The sequence below is a fragment of the Stegodyphus dumicola genome, chromosome X1, assembly GCF_044657685.1.
Source record: "Stegodyphus dumicola isolate Sdum_Otavi_A_Nest chromosome X1, ASM4465768v1".
NCBI classification, from domain to species: domain Eukaryota; kingdom Metazoa; phylum Arthropoda; class Arachnida; order Araneae; family Eresidae; genus Stegodyphus; species Stegodyphus dumicola.
The window spans coordinates 92670958-92685159 of NC_140780.1; the positions used below are offsets into that span (position 1 = coordinate 92670958).

The 14202-nt window shown below is 31.6% G+C and overlaps 1 protein-coding gene across 1 annotated transcript in view; it reads left to right on the forward strand.

Moving 5' to 3' along the window:
- LOC118181469 (acetylcholine receptor subunit alpha-like) overlaps positions 1 to 14202 on the forward strand; it is a 637159-nt gene that overhangs the window by 322209 nt on the left and 300748 nt on the right. The window lies entirely within an intron of this gene.

Sequence of the window (14202 nt, forward strand, 5' to 3'; positions counted from 1 at the left end):
TCCCTCAAAACCGAAAAGTACCTAAATTTAAACTATGCTTGAGTTTAGATACATAAGCTTAATAAAAGGAGAAATTAGCCCTTTAAAACTAAATCTGTGCTTCAAATACAAACCTTCTTTATTTCTACAAGTAAGATTGACTACAGTTGATTGATGAACGTTTAGTAGTAGATTTATTTCTGGAGAATGAAGATGACCATTTCACGCAGAAAGATTATTTGCAAACTCCATTTCATTTCACTGGAATATAGAATATGTGTAATGCGTCCAAACCATTTCTGCATTTTTATGTGCAAGTCACAAATTAGAACTTGAAATCACTTTAAGAGTTTGAATTCAGTTTGGCAAAGTTCCAGAAACCATACTAAAGTTGATACTGCAGTGCCTTATACTCTACCGTTAAACTGTAAGTTAAGGAAATACGGAAACTTTAATAAACAGTGTCATTTATTTTTTCCTCTCTAACATCTACATTTTAATTTTAGTCTAGCTCTTCACTCAGCCTTAAAAACTGCGTAAGATTAAATTACGGATCAGAACTTTATATTTCTTCACAAAGCGTCAAGCGTTAAATTGCCTCTTAGTTTTCTCGAATAGCTGCTGCAGCTATATTAAAACTAAAGTATAAACTTGAGTTACTCTTTCTTTACGAATACAAAATTAAAATTAAGTTTAGAAAATTCAGTTGTTTTTCCTCCCAGCGAAATATACTAAATATAAGAGAAAATTTTGCCAGAAGTTGCATGTAATGAATATAAAAGTTATTTTGCAGTTACACTTTGTAAACATTAAGACATTTTTAATCTTATTCAGAATAAGTTCTAAATTCTTTTAAAGCATCACCGATATTGTTTAATTTACTTCTTATTTTTCTGTCTCTAAAATTCGACATGATCTAGAGCAATCTAATTCTATAGACCTCTATTAAACCACTTTTAAAAAGTTGCAAACCTTAACTAAATTTAGTAAATAAGATTTCATCAATCCATTTTTAATTCATTGTTTCAAAAGGACAATGATGCGATAATAAATGACTTTCTACGAATAACTTATTTCAAGCGAAGGCTCAGTGTCTCTCTGTTAAAGATTCTAGTTAGATACATGCTAATAATTATAGACTGAGTAAAAAGGAAACACTACGTTTTTCTATTTGCACATGTGCTTCTATCTTATTTCACATATTAATGTTTTCGATGCATGATAGTGAATTGAAAACTAAGACTTTTATGTTGAATATCTTATTTTCAAAGCATAGTCATAAAATTTCGCAGAGAAAGAGAGAAATTTTATCAGAATCTGTTGGAAAGACAGATTAAGAAATTTCCTTTACCAAGTTTTAGATTATGAAAAATAGTAATGTGCACAAACAAAAAAAAAAAAAATAAATATAAATTATTTATTTTGAGAAATGGAGGGAAACAAATTAAAAACTTCACGAAATCCTCTATCAAAATTATTTCGTTCAGGAATATTTCCCATTTTACAAAAACGCGAGTATCAGAATCAAGTATATATTTTCATTTAAAAGCACTTTTTTGTTCGTGATTGCTTTGTTTATTTTTAACTGAAACATAATAATTTGGAAACTGGTTTGGAAAATTCTGAAGTAATATGGGCTTATATGTAATATGTTTCATACGTTAATGATGTGGAATTTATAATAACATTACTGCTGCTTCTAATCTAAGTGTTGCAAATATTTTGGAAAGTATAAGGAAAAATAAGAGATATATTGCAATTAAGGAGGATAAAATTACTAGGAAAGTCCACCCCAGGCTTCATTATACATTTTAGTCTGTTCTTTTTATTTCATGATTTTCAAGTTTTGTGCATTTGCCTAAACTAAAGCTCTCAAATATTTAAAAACTGTGGTTTGTAACAAAGATTATTTTTTCTGTTTACTTCAGTATCTTTGCATAGATATAGGCCTAAATTTGGTAAAATTTTATCTTTGTTCTTTCATAATTAATCTGAGCTTCCATATCAAGCACACTCCAGATTTCTTCTCTGAACGATCACATTACTTCTTGCACAATGTCGTACTGATACATCCTTTCTTCGAAAGTCTCTAAGAAGTGCTTCGTTATTCTGAATCACAGCTCCGTGTCCGAATTTCCTCGCTTTGTTAGTTGGATCACCGGTTGGAAAGGAAAGTATTACCTTCCTAAAAGTCTAAACTGTGAAATACTTGTATCACTTTTCAGAACACAGTTTCTGGAAGCCATGTTAGTATTTCTCTACTAGTTGGTCCTTTCCCCATAAGTTATGATACTTCGCCCTATTAAGGTAGATTACTTCTTTTTTTTTAGCCTTTATCTTCGTCTGCGCATTTATCTTTGATAGGTTAGAAATTAATGGATGTTGGTACCATATTCTGGTGAATGTAACAAGTGAGTTTCTATTCGTAATTTTGCTTTCTTCTCTGACTATTTGTAGCTTCTTGCTTCAATTCAGTTAGCTAGCTTACAACACTGTAACAAGTAATGAAAAAGTATTCTTTTTGGAATATTAGTGAGTCTTCTCTAACGAATCGAATAAGAGAACGCATGGAACTCGTTACGGCATGAATTGCATGGAAATGAGAATGGGAAATATAAAGTTGAGAATAAATCAACTTTACAGTTGTATATAAATTCTGAGACTTCATGATAAATTAAACGTAGATTAAGCGAAATTAAATAATAAATAAATAATATTAAATAAAGATTAATCGAAGATGAACAATTATTTTACAACATAACGCAAAATTTGCGCAACAATGAACAGTAAATTTAGCAAAATAAACCGTAACATTAATCAAAAACTTCACTGTTTACACTATTTCTTGTAAAAAAGAATGTTAAATATTGCTGCACATTAATGAACATTGATCAGCTGAATGCATTCATGCCTCGCACAATTTTTTTTCCTCTTCACCTACCCCAACATAAATTGTTACTTACATATTAAGGCAGCCACCTTAACAAAATTTGGAAATTTTCGCAACATATTAAAATATTATTCACAAGCTGTTGATATCTATTGTAAGTCGGCAAACATTACCAGCATACCAAAATAAAACCCAGTTTAGTATATATTTGCATTTAAAAGCATATTTTATATATGTTTTTTTTTTTATTTTGACCTGAAACATTATTATTTGAAAACTGCTTTGTAAAAGGCTGAAGTAATAAGGATTTGTATTAATAAGTAATAATTATTGGGCAAGTATATTTTATGTTCTTAAGAAAGGGAACCTATACGTTTGACCGCTCACGAAACCTCTAGAACCTAAAAAAAAATTTAATCATTAAATATGTAGAACAGTGCTTATATATTTAGACCAGTGTTCTGTTGTTCTTCTTCCACAGTGACTGTGCACAGTGATCTGTTTTCACATAAAAAGTACCGAAGAATTTCCCAACGACATTGAGCGCAACCTCGGCACTACGTGCTTTATTTTTACTAATGCATCTCATCACTGTTCTAGTTAGTCATTTTGCGGTAAAGCACTGTATATCTGAAGATATTCTTATCAATTTTTTTTTCTCAAATTTTCCTGAAAAATTCCAGGAATACCTATTTTAAGATTGAGTTAAAGTAAAATTTATCCCGATTCGATTCTAAAAACCGTATTTGGACTACAGCAAAAGGAACACATACGAAAATGACAGCATTGCATTTACTGAAGAAGTGTTATGCGCATGGTTGCTTGAAGAATGGTTATTTTGCATGGTTGTCAGAGTTTTGGAACATTCTGAAAATTTGGCGATTTCTACTTAGATAGTTGCGATAATACATAAGTAACGATAATTCTACATAAACGGTAAATCTTGGACTAAACCTATGCAGAACTTTAAAAACACTTAACTATGCAGTTAAGTGCTTTTAAAACGGCAATGTAAAATTTCGTTTTAAAAAATTGTTGTTAATAAATATTTTTCTAGGTTACATTTGTCTGTTAGTGAAAAGGAAAAATTCACAAGGTGAAGACATTGAATCACCAGCGAAAGAGCAGGGTTTATATAAAGGGAGTTACATTTTCTCTATTTTTAAAACTTGGGATGTGTAGTCCTCAATAAGAGAATATATATTTTGCTAAAAATTATAAAATATGAGCTCTAATGAAGTAAAATATTTTCATCCTCATGACGGATAAAGTTAGCTGCTTCTTAATGGAAAAATTAAACTAATGGCTTTTTATATTCTTCAGGCTAAAATAATTGAAAATTATGCAAGCTTAGTTTGGCGTAGATTTTAAATAAAAGCCTTTATACTTCAAAGGAGATAATCTTGAGCAATGTTTTCAATTTATTTTATTTTCTGAAGAAAGTTTTTTGACGTTTGACAGCCCACGAAATCGGCAGATTTTTATTCAAAATCAACCCTTAACTGAGACTCATTTATGAACTAATTTTAATTTTTACGTTTTTTGTATCTTTGAGTAAATGAGTTCTGCTAAGAAATTGAGTAATAAATGCCCACTATAGAAATAAAATTGTATACTTTACTGGTACATATTTTTCTTCAGTAAGAAAGTTTTAAATTTGCATAAAGTTTTAGAGATCAAGTTTTAAAGTTTTGTTTTGAAATTTTATATGTTTATTATTTGCGAACTTTTTCTGAGTGCATGGGATATTCTGTGCAGTACAGGACTGGTTTCAGTGTTTAAAGTTAACTTTCTTTAATAAACATGGCTCATTGTAAGCTGTGATAAATGCTGCGAATAGATAAGCGTCTCTTAGCCGTAGTTAATTAAGCGAAAGAAAATTCAATAGCATATAGCAAATGAAAGCTCTGTTAGTGTTTTGCTAGCTTCATCTCTTAAAGATATTCCCCGAAAATTTTGTAAGCAATGTCTTTAAAAATTAAGATCATCATTTATCACTTGACAAGACAAAAGACGATTTTTCAGCTAAACCTTCTTGATGCTTCCAACTTTCAATTCATATGAAACTGCAAAGAGCAACCGCTTTTGGGTTATCATCAGCATCTTCACGTCCGTCAGAAAATCATTTGAATGAAAAACATTGTATGGTGTTAAAGATCTTTTGCTATTTTCCCCGCTCTGTAACAAGATTTTATCGCTAATCTTTATTCAGCTTTCGAATCCATGACAGCAGACTTTCATTGGATGAAAGTACGCGATTAACTTCATATAAAATGCTGTCCATCAGTTATTATAGGTAAAGCAAGTTGAGAAGCCATATCAATAAATAGTGTCAATCATCGTTTGCCGACTTGCTGGAATTTGTCTAAATAATAAGTTTCAGAGCATTGAGATGCTGTATAATTGCTGTTTCGAATGTCATTTTAAGTAACCGATTTATAATTCTGTAAGATTCAATGTAATTTAAGTTTTCTATCTTACTCCGTATAGTTGCTATATATGGATCTAAAATTTACTTACGTTGTTATTTAGTATGGGTAAAAAAGGTTCACATCTGTGATGCATACCTATATATTTATCAGTACTTGTTGTGCACGTTTTCGTATGGAAAAATAATGTATAATAGGTGAAGACAAGAAAAACAACTTTGCTTACATTTTGTTCATGGATCCGGCAGCGCAGGTTAAATCTTCGAAATAAAATCTTTTAGTGAGGGATGTTTCATCAGGTGTCCATTAATAACAGGAATGTTTATACAGAAATCCCATTTATTCAAAGTGTGACTGTAATAAGAAGCGACGTATACATCAAAAGTATACATCAGAAAACAGCAGAGATTTAAAAAAATATTGAGAATAGAGAAAAAGGATACTGTGATATCATTTCTGGCCGTGGTCAGCGCGTGCCTTGGCTTTGTAGGGTTACTAGAAGTGAGCTACAAAAGATATTTTACAAAATGCTTGATTCATTTACAACGACAAAAATTCAAACTTCCCTAAAGTAACCCAGAGAAGTCAAAAGCACTCTAAAACTAAAAAAAAAATGAAGAATTTAAAATAGCTTTATAACTGCAAAATTAGTAACAAAGTTGCATCTTAATTAATGTAAAGAAATACGATTACGATAAATGTGATTAAAACTACATTTCAAGACTTTATTCCTAGTTACTGATCAAAAAGGACCATCATTGGCAGAAGGAATAAGACCACTGAACACTAATTTTTCTTCGAAATTTCTCCACGAAGCCATCGTTTTCTTAAAATGATAACACTAACATGCTTCTCAATAATCGATTAAATAAAAGAAATATTGTTGGAATCATTGACAAATTTCCAAGTTATTATTAGTTAACCAATATTTACTAGACACATATGCAATATTCCGCCCGAGATAAGCCTAAAAAGAAATCCTTTTGTTATTATATAATCATTTCTATGGCTTACAGTACTTTATTCAGTTCCTGTACATAAAGGAAAATGCTTAAACTATATATAACATTGTGACAGTTTGATGGTTACATTTATGTTCTTAATTTATGCACTCTCGTTTTAAGCAAATTCCGTAGTATTTAGATTATTTTGTCATTACTTCTAGTTTAGATATCACGTCATCCGCTGAAGTTGTTTTACGTTTGATCAGACAAAGTTTATATAACTTTGTAGAGACATTAGGTATTTTTGAAAGCAGGCAAGATGAAAAATATGCAAAGCTTTTTCCGGGAATCGAATCGCGGACTTCTCAATTACGCTCTGATCGTGCAGTCCACTATACCACGAAGGCTCTCTAATAAGGCAGGAGAAATACCGTATAACTTTATCAAGAAAATTAAACAACTCTCCCTTTTATTTCTAACATATGAAGTCTTTGTATCTTCCCCAAAATCCCAACTTCTATAATTTCTTAAGAAATATCATAGAATTTCTAAAACTTAATTATTGTTTGACAAAATGTTTGGAAACTTGATTTGCATCTTTTCATCTCACTAATGATTGTCTCGATAAACATCCTTTTTCAATAGTTTTTAAATATAGTATTATGTTGTCTCAGCTTCTTTTACATAATTTTTCTCTGAATTATTTTATACAAATCCTCTCAATAAGGATGCTAAACTTTGTCATAATTTAATCCTTAATTCACCTCTATTTAAATTAATAAATTACGTTCCTTAATTAATATCACGGAAAGCTCAGCTTATTCGTATTCCAAAATATTTTCTTCTCTAAACTTTTCAGTTACATTTTCCCCTTGGTTTAAGCTTATAGCTAATTTTTAATAAATCGAAATTCAGTTATGTTCAGCTTTTTAAAAAAAAAATTCGGTATTTGCAGAATTTAGTTTTATTACTCAGTTAAACTCAAGAACGTGCGTATTGTTTTTTACACAATCAACACTTACATCAATCGATTTTCTTCACCAAAGTAGAATAAAACAATGGCAGATTTATTTTGATTGCAATCATTCTGCCATACGTTTTCTTACAAGTCTTATTACATAAAAACATTCCACTGTTTGTTTTACTTCTTTATGCTTTTGTTGTTTACTCTCACTCGAAAGAATCTACCCAGAAATATCTTAAGTACTTCATAGTGGCACAAAAATATCTCTTCCATCTCGCGTTAAAATCCATATGAAGTATCTTTCACATTAGTAGGCTCACCAGCGTAAAGTCGCTGAGCACTGATAGCTCGGTCCCGGGGCTCTACTCCCGCCGAACGGGTTGAATGTGTGGGTGATTTCGTGGTTTAACTCATGTGCAACCTGTATACGAGCCAGTTTTTCTTGGAAAGACTTCCACGAAGGCATCGCCCTTCTTACGCAGGTAGCTCTCGAGAGCTTTGTCATAATCAAATAAACCAAACCAAACTTCTAATATTAGTTCTAGCTGCTAGAAAAGAAGTAGTAGTTTTGTTCCTATTACATTCCTTTAAATTTATCAGAAGTACACATATATCTTTGCAGGTTTTTCTCATACATTTGTTGTTTATACGAGTAAGCTTAACACATTCTTTGTAAAATCTCTGGGTCAGGAACGCTTACTTTTAAAACAAAATAATCCTATATACAATAATTTTGTGTTGCAAGCATGCGAATAAGTCACTAAGGTTCTGCAGAAACGACAATTAGAATGAATTGGGAAGTCAAGTATTAAAACAGTTCTCACTTCATGAAAACTAAAACAAATTGTTTACGTTTTAAGAAACTGAGGATTTTTTTTTCAATGTTAAATAATCAAGCATTAAAAGGAAATTCCTTTGACATATCAACAGCAAATTATATAAAATATAAATTTTGCTCTCAGATTGAGCTTGTTCTTTCAGGTCTGATATACATCTAATTTCAGAAGTAAATTCATGTTCTAACTTGTGAAAAGCTCCTTAAAATTGATTTGCTATATCATTTTCGGCTGATACTAAAACAGAGTTTCTAAGGACCGTGCCATTTTATTATTTCCTTTAACACTGATTTTACATTTAATTACATTTCTTTGGCATTACTTCTGATTTTTTCTCCTGGAATCACGTGGGAAAACGTCCATGTGTGTCATAATGACAGTTACAGCAACTTCAGATTAATATTTTAAATTATGTATGTTTCATCATCCATCTATATATATATGCATTGAAAAATGCAAAATACAAAATTGATACAGCTTTAGCAAATAATAAGTAATAAACTATGAGCTACGTGGAGATGAAAGTTATATATACTGGATCCCATTATAGACATTTTCTAATTAATCTAAGCAAAGCGCAAAATGATAAAAGCGCATTGCTTAAATACATACATTGCGCATATTAAAATTTTGCATTCGATCATAATAGCATAATTACATTTGATTATAAGAAATAATGACAAAAGCTTCCCATTATAATTGTTATTTATTATATGACAATAATGCATTACATTTTCTTTCTATTGCTTCTTAAAAATAATTTTAAAAAATGTACATGTTGTTTTTAGATCTATCAAAGTTTTCTTCATAGATTAAACACGCTAAAAACACAATTATTTTATCTCAGATACTGAATTAATAAATAAATAAAAATAAAAGTGTAATCATAGTAGTGAGCCACTATTTTTCCCCCTTTTGTCTCCTTCTAGCAATAAGATTATCGGTTACCATAGTTATTTTTAATTTTATTATTTGAACGGAATTAATAACTATGGGAATGATTACTGTAAGTACTTGTATAGCGAGCTCATTTTATAAAGAATTCATTTCAAGGCTTAACGATAGTTTACAATTATTATAACTTTTACCCGAACATTAGTTATCTTATTCATTTCACTGTTATTATGACCTAACTCGATTTCATGCATTATTCCAATTCCGTTAAGTGACGTTAAAATAAAATTATTAAATTGATTAAGAAAAATACCTAAATATATTCCTGTCTTACATGAACAGTTTTTTCCTTTTTTCTTAGAAAAAGTTAAAAAAAAAACTACCTATTATCAAGAATCATCCAATCATCTAAGTCCATCGTGGAATTTTGAACACAAGTCGAATTATCCCAAGAGATGGTATTAAAACTCATGCACTGATCACACTGCTTCTACCTGAAACTTAATCGTTTGCTTCCGTTATTATCTCAATCATCCCGTAATCCTCAGTCTCTGATAAAGTCAATACCCTAGAGCGGTAGAAAATTTTATTATCGCGCTCAGTTTACTTCTCAGCGAACCGCGATCTAGGGAACTTCATTTCATTTAAACTTGAGTTCTGTCGATGATGCAGTGCATGCGCTAAATTCGGTTTTAGTTATCGAATAGAATAAGATGGCACGAATTAAAAAAGTTTTCATTAAACCTCCCATTCACGCACAGTCAAGTGCTCCGTGGTTTGCTTTCACAATCTGTACAATAACGTTAAATGTATTTTTTGATTCCGACCTGTTAATTCCAGTGTGCTTTCTACTTGCTTTCCGTAAAGAAAATGAGAATTTACAGTTCATAAGTTATGCTTAGGTTTCAGATAAGAAGACCGAGGAGGTAAATAAGTGGAAATTGCTAAAAGATGTACAAATGCTCTGTATATTAATTTTATAGGAAGAATAATATCTAGTTACTTAAACCTATATTAATACTGATGTCTGAAACATATTTCTCTTCTTAGAACATTCATTCGTGTAAGGGAACATGTTTTACTTCCTAAAATGAATTTCCTAAAGTTTTCTTTTTCAAGTTTTCAATTTATAAAATTACAAACTTCACATCGTTGCATCATAAAAACCGTGTAAAATTTAAGATTTAATCTAATATCAAACAAAGTTTGTATGTAGCCACTTTCATCTTGGTATATAACATTTAATTTGCTTCCCAAACGTACTATGAAATTCATGACAACTGCTAAATATATAATTCATGTCGGTATAATTATCAATCATCAAATTTTCTAATCCATTTGTGAAGAGTTATGTAAAAATAATGTAATGAAAAGCATAATTTTATTCCTACTAAGAAATGATGCAGATACCAAAAATTTTGGGAAACTAAATGGAGTTAAATATCCTGAAGAACCTGCTAGACTAATAGCGAGTTGAGATGATAGTCGTAGAGACTAAACGTGCCAACAACTAACTAGTACAGAAATAGGTGTACAAAAACTTTTTATTTCGGTCTAAAATTGAACATAAAGGCACAACTAATGCTACAGACGAACCACTACTTGTGGCTATTTAAACTAAGCACTAATAGGCGATTAAATTCAAACGCAGGTAACGTAGCTTAAGACTACACATTAAATAAAATAAGAAATAAGATGCCTAAGTTATTTCACCAGCCCTTAAGCATTACGGCGTTTTCCGTACACTTATAACTATAATCAGCGGTCATTTTGACCGCTTGTTCCGAATAGAAAACAAAGACTGACGTTTTGCTAATATTATGTAAAGTTAATGCTTATAACGATACATTTTGGTTGTTTAATAAGTAGATAAAGTAAACTGATTAAATACGTGCAACAAAAAGATAATTTAATATAACAAAGAGCTAAAACAGGAAAAAAAAACCCACTCTAGATACTTTTAAACATCTTATCATTTAATAAATTGTCTTATAAAAATTATAAATAGGAAATAAATATATTAAAAGTTGCACCAAAAAAAAAAAACTTTATAACACAAGCGATTTGCGCAGTCACGTGGCTCGCAAAATTTCCAAACAGGCGTATTTATTCTCTCCTTCTCACCTCCTCTCTCATTACTGTGAAGTATGCAATCTTCCTTACCAAAAATGCACTTCTTTATCTATCAGGAAACTGAAAATAGCTAGAAACGGTCATAAGAATATTGAGAAATCTATAATTTTTTGGATACGTCAAAATGGCCGATGGCCATAATTCTAGGTATAAACAAGAATATTGTCTAAAATAATTACTTAAAATGAAAAACAAATATCATGTAGTATTCGTAAGTTTTTAGAAAACGTAAAAAAATAACAAAGTTGAAGAATTAAAAACGTTATGTCCAATTAAAAAGGCAATGCGTCAAAGTGACCGTTCCCGCGATTCTAGTGTTAAAGCATCGGCTAAAGAGAATACCAAAGCTGGAAAATCACTTTTGAGTACAGCTGGCGAAAAATCTTAACAGACATCCTGATTGCCAGAAACCTTTGCCACTAAAGATTCAAAACCCTCAGCTTAAATATAGTCGAAGCTAGCTTGCATTCTGGTGAGAAATACGGAAATAAAAAGCTATAGTAAAGATCAAAATCATAATAACTGGCTAAATAACATACGATAGGTTACAAAACCATGAATGTAACTCTATTTTAAGTAGTGCATATTTTTTTACATTTATAATACCAATAATAATAATGAGTAAAAAAAACTCTAAGTTAATTTTTAGAGACATTAGGTATTTTTTGGAAGCAGGCAAGTTGAAAAATGAGCGGTCGCCTTCGCCGGGAATCAAACCACGGACCTCCGGATTATCCTCCCAGCGCGCAGAACTACTACTACACGAAGGCACGCTAGGAAGGCGGGAGGAAAACCTTATAAATTTTTGTATGAACTAGTTTACTGCAGAAATTGCGATAAACTTTAAAGAAATTAGTTTGATTAGAATTTTAATTAGTTGCATTGATTTAAACATGGTTGTAAGCTATAAATACAAAAAAGCATCGAACCTAGATAATGTGTAGCGACTTAAATATTGATGTCCATGAAACCCGCTGTTTCGAGTTAATAAAAAAGGCCTGGAAATTCTTTTCAGAAAAGAAATGCTGAGAACTGGAATGAAGTTTTGTTAGAAAATTTTATGTTATATCATAAGTTACAGATAATTTCAATGTCAAATAATCACAGCTGCTTTTTTTTCTTTTTTAGAATTTAACACGTAATATTCAGTGTTTTGGGGGAATTGTAAATTAATGTATGTTGCGTATGAATAAGGAATAAAATTGTTCTTTATACAGGCGTGGATGGTTGACTGCAGTATTTCATGCTGCTGATAAATGACGTTTCTTAAGCCAGATACAACTGTTTTGGAGGATTATCGAAACTCATTTACGAGTTGAAGGGAAATTAAGAACAACTGCGTTCCGCAAATTATCGCGAGGCTTAAGCGTTTGTCTGACCATCACTTAACGCGTACGTCTGATGCGCTATCGTATGTATGATATTCGTTTAATTCGCGTAATATGCATAGTATGACAGTTCCATACTAAAGCTATTTTTCGAACGGCCTATCTATCAGAAAATGTGATTCACAGCATGAATTAAAAAATAAATTAAATTTCTTAGTTTTACGTGAATCAAGTGTTGTTTAGTAAAAAACATAAATTACGTATAAAATGTCTACTTTCGAATACCATCATTATATTACTATACAAACTAATTTATTTAAAGAAAACTAAGTGCTGTTTAAATTTTCATCTGTAGCCACTAGAGATTAAATTCACATTTGTTTTTGTTCTCGAAGCTTGTTCTTAAGAGTTTTCTCTTTATCAGCACTCGTAGCTTTATTGAAAATTAATGTTATTTTCGTTTAAGGTGTGTTGTGAAACAAAAAGCATTATCATAAAGAAGGAAAAATTAATTTCCTGCTTTACCTTAAACTGGAAAAAAAGAAAACAGTATCTCATTCCTATATCAGTCAGCATTTACACTGTAGAGACATAAGGTATATTTTTTAAAGCGGGAAAGAGGGAAAATGAGCAACGGGAATCGAACCACGGACCTCTGGAATACGCGTCTAGCGTGAAGACCACTACACTACGAAGGCATGCTACGAAGGTGGGTGATATACCTTATATACTCCTCCTTTTAAGGGGCTACTTGGTTTTTTTAGGGAACCCAATCGCCAAATCCTAGGTGGGGAGAATAATCATCCACCAGCCTTTTAGTTCGGGCGCCATTGTAGAGATATTAGGATTTTTTGGAAGCAGGAGCGATGAAAAATGAGCAACACCCTCACCAGGAATCGAACCAAGAACCTCTGGAATACTCGCCCAGTCTGCAGATCACTACACCACGAAGGAACGCTAAGAATGCAGGAGAAATACCATATAACCTATTCATTAGGAAGTCCTCGTCTGAGTGACCTAATGAGAAGTGACACCAAGCAATAGCATGACGTATAGTGCTTGTCCCGTTGTAAAAGCTATGCTAATTTTCCAAATATTTCGGTGTGTCCTCTGCCAATGTTTCAACTTTATTTCGCGCTCCGAGTTACAGCTGCACAGTGTCCCACATAACAGTAATTTTCAGGATTCCTTCGGTAACACGCGCAAGCAAAGTCAAGTTCTTTAAAGACACTTTCTTTCTTAAGCATTACACATGTATAAAACCACGGAAAACATTCATGCCAGCCCGTTCGCCGGGGTTTCACGCTCAGGTTAAACTATCAGTAGTTAGCGTTCTTAACCGCTCGAACAATGGTGGGTCGCAATCGAAGTTGAGCGCAAAATAATTGTGGTATTTTAACTAGAGAAATACGCGCATTAATTAAATAACTGAAGAATTTAAGTTTTCAAATTCAGTTGGCTTTTGTAAGATAGATCAGAAACAAAAGATAGAGAGAGAGAAGATGTTCTAAGCTTAACTAAAGTTTCTAAGCTTAAGCTTAAGCAGAAGACGTACGAAGTTATTAAATTTTTAGTGAAGCAAAGAATAGTTAGACACATCAAGTCCACAGAAGGGCAGCTTAACGTCAGATTATGAAGAACTGATATCACGCATAAATGCAGATCGCCTGTAAATGGACATTAAGCCTCAAGTTATCAGTGTGTTACAGCATAATTTGCCATACAAGCAGACAATTTACAGGCACAATATTTAGAAGGTAGGATGGAAATACTAGAAGGCAATAGCACGGAAGCATGGATCGTCT